The following is a 4,141-nucleotide window of genomic DNA, read 5'->3' as shown; positions in this document are numbered from 1 at the left end:
GATCTACTGATATTGCTGGATACTTCACCAAGATGAAAAGGTTATGGGATGAGTTAGACACTCTAAACGCTAATATGCTTTGCACCTGTGAGTGTTCATGTGAAGGAAAAAAGAAGATGATTCAATTCAAAGGAGATGAGAGGCTCATTCATTTCCTCATGGGACTGAATGATACTTATGCACCCGCCAGAAACAATATTCTTATGCTTAATCCATTACCCACTGTGAACCATGCATATTCTCTCTTGATGCAGGATGAAAATCAGAGAGAAAATCATCTATCTTCTCAGTTTCCTGGAGATAGCTCTTCCTTCATGGTAGGAAAATCAGCTATCTCAGAAAATCAACTCAACACTCAACAGAAAAGTGGATCTGGATCTGGATTCAACTATCAACAGAAGCCTGAAAATACTTATTTCAAAGGAAACACATCTTACAAAGGAAAGAAAAGCAACCAATTATGCAATTATTGTAAGATGACTAATCACACTATCGATAATTGTTACAGACTAATAGGTTTCCTAACAGATTTCAAGTTCACCAAATCCAAGAGATTTCAAGGAACTGTGAGAAGCAACTCTGCAACTTCAATGGAAGAACCAGATGGGAATCAATCTATTCTTGCTTCTTCTGAGAATCCTAATGTTGCTCAACAACTCTCCCCAAATCAATTCACTCAGCTTGTTCATCTCTTAAAACATATTCAAGAAGGAAAACCTGTTGGATCAGAAGTCAATGTCAACTCGGCTGCTGGTATATTTTTTGAACATTCGCCCTCTTGTTATTCAGTAGATAATTCAAATTCCAAATCTTGGATTATTGATTCAGGGGCCTCTAAACATATGTGCTTTGATCCTAACTCTTTCTTATCTCTCATTCCCTTACGTAAGCCTTTAATGGTCAGGTTACCTAATTCATCTAGCGTAAAGGTTACTCATGCAGGATCTATTTCTCTTTTGCCTGATTTTATACTCACAAATGTCCTTCATATTCCAAGTTTCAGATATAATTTACTCTCAGTTCATAAACTATATCTATCTTTCAAGTGTGTCATGATGTTCACATCTACCGGTTATCTTTTGCATGGCCCTTTCTTGAAGAGCCCTCAAGTTTTTGGTGAAGTCAAAGATGGACTATACATTTTAGAGCCTACTGGGACTCAACCTGTTGCTACAAATAATATAGTTTCATTTCCTAAGAGAGCTAGTTCTCATTCTGTTTCAGATTCAGTAGTTTCGTTTCCTAAGAGATTTAATTCTCATTCTGCTCTAGCTTCAGTTTCTGTCCCTATTTTAGCTAAATCACAATCTGATGTAATGTTATGGCATGTAAGATTGGGGCATTTTCCTTTCAATGCAATGAAATATATCAGTTCAATTTCATTCTCTTCAAATTTTGAATGCACTTGCACTGTCTGCCCCTTAGCAAGACAGTCTAGACTACCATTTCCAATTAGTCATATCAAGAGTAAAGGAATTTTTGATCTTATTCATATTGATGTTTGGGGTCCCTATAAGGTTCCTACTTATAATGGTTATAAATACTTTCTCACAATTGTGGACGATTTCAGCCGAGGGACTTGGACTTATTTGTTGACTGCTAAATCAAATGCTTTTTCAGTACTCAAGTCTTTCTTATGCATGATAGAAAGACAGTTCAATGCTAAAGTGAAACTAATAAGATCGGACAATGCATTGGAACTAGGGAAGAGTGCAGAAACTTCTTCATTTTTACAATCACAGGGAATTCTACATCAGACTTCTTGCACAGCCACACCCCAACAGAATGGAATTGTGGAAAGGAAACATAGGCACTTACTGGAAATTGCTAGAGCCTTAATGTTCCATTCCAAAATTCCAATTCCTTATTGGGGAGAGTGTATACTTACTGCAACATATTTGATTAACAGGTTTCCATGTAGAGTACTCCAAGGTAACACTCCTTATGCACTCTTGTTTAATCAGAAACCTTCATATCATCATTTAAGAAGCTTTGGATGTTTGTGTTATGCTTCTACATTATCACGTGATAGAGGTAAATTTCAGCCTAGAGCAGTTGCTTGCGTCTTTTTAGGCTATCCTACTAGACAAAAGGGATACAAAGTCCTTATTCTAGATTCTAAGAAGGTATGTATATCAAGGGATGTTCATTTTCATGAACACATTTTTCCACTTGCCTCTTTTCCTAATACTATTTTATCTACCATTTTTCCACCTATCTCTTCTATTTATTCCGATCACATTACAGATGAATCCATGTTCTTTCATTCTCCTACAATTTCAGACCAACCCTCACCAATTTTATCTCCTTCTATGGACACTAATTCCACTTCTCATCCTCAAACTACTACTACTCCACCTACCTCCACTGTTCAAGACCCTTTACTTCCCCCTACCATCCCAACCCCTAGAAAATCTGATAGACAAAACAAAGGTACGTTGCCTAGTCATTTACATGACTTTGTTTGCAATAATTTTTTTACCACTGATCTTACTACTACTTGTCTAGCAGTACCTTCCTCACCACCTACATATCCATTTCCTTCTCTTTCCAATCAAAATCAGGTTTTACTGCATTCTATTTCACAAATTTCAGAACCCACTAATTATTCTCAAGCTTCCCAGCATCCTGGATGGAAAGCTGCCATGGATTCTGAATTGCAAGCTTTGATCATTAATCAAACATAGGATGCGGTGCCTCTCCCTTCTGGAAGGAAAGCTTTACCTTGTAAGTGGGTCTACAAGGTTAAACAAAAGGCCGATGGAAGTATAGAAAGACTTAAAGCAAGATTGGTTATTAGAGGTGATATACAAAAGGAAGGCATAGACTACGATCAAACTTTTTCTCCGGTTGTTAAGATGACGACTATCAGATGCCTATTATCTATTGCAATCAAGAAGAATTGGCCAGTTTCTCAGTTTGATGTAAGTAATGCTTTCCTCCATGGAGACCTCCAAGAAGAGGTTTACATGAAATTTCCTTCTGGAATGTGTCCACCAAGTCCCCACCATGTTTGTAAACTCAGGAAAGCTCTTTATGGTTTAAAACAAGCCTCTAGACAATAGTATGCAAGGCTTGCAGGGGCTCTCAATTTTAAAGGTTTTTCCTCATCTCTCAATGATTATTCATTATTCTTTAAAAAGACAGGAAGCTCTCTCCATTGTGGCAGTTTATGTTGATGATTTATTACTCACCGGTGATGATGCTCAAGAACTTTCAGATCTAAAGTCTTTTCTACATTCAGAATTTCAAATAAAGGATCTTGGGCAAATTCATTATTTCTTAGGAATGGAAATCATGCGAGAACCAACAGGTTTCATCATTACACAAAGCAAGTTTACTCGGGACTTGCTTAGTGAATTTGATTGCTCCAGTCTCCCTACAATATCTTCTCCACTTGATCATTCCATCAAATTAACTGCTGCATCAGGAACTCCTTTGCTTGATCCAACCATCTATCGACGTTTGATTGGAAAACTTAACTATCTCACCCATACAAGACCTGACCTTTCTTTCACTGTCTTGACCCTTAGCCAATACATGCAACAACCCTCTATTTCCCATTTCACAGCAGCTCTTCGTGTCCTTCAATACCTTAAATCAAACCCCACTCAAGGCCTTTTTCTCAATTCAAACCCCAATTTTTCTCTTTTATCCTTTTGTGATGCAGATTGGGCTGCTTGTCGTGATTCTCGCAGATCTGTGAGTGGCTTCTTTATAAGCTTGGGTGGTTCTCCAATCAATTGGAAATCGAAAAAACAAACCTCCATATCCCTTTCTTCAGCTGAAGCTGAATATCGCTCTATGAGGCGTCTTGTTGCAGAATTAACCTGGCTCACTCGTCTTCTCACTGATTTATCCCTTGAACCATCATTACCGGTCCCTATATATTCCGATAGCCAAGCTGCAATCCATATCGCCCGAAATTCGGTCTTTCATGAACGGACAAAGCATGTTGAGCTAGACTGTCACTTCGTCTGCCAACAATTTCTTTCAGGGTTGATATCTTTGTCTTTTGTTCCTTCAAAATCTCAGCTTGCTGACCTCTTTACCAAACCTCTATCTGGTTCATCTTTGTATTCGATACTTGGCAAGTTGGGGCTCTCTTCTTTCCCCTCCAACTTGAGAGGGGATGTTGGAG

The sequence above is a fragment of the Solanum stenotomum genome, unplaced genomic scaffold (genome assembly GCF_019186545.1).
Source record: "Solanum stenotomum isolate F172 unplaced genomic scaffold, ASM1918654v1 scaffold23673, whole genome shotgun sequence".
NCBI lineage: Eukaryota > Viridiplantae > Streptophyta > Magnoliopsida > Solanales > Solanaceae > Solanum > Solanum stenotomum.
Note: the sequence above shows the minus strand (reverse complement) of the source record.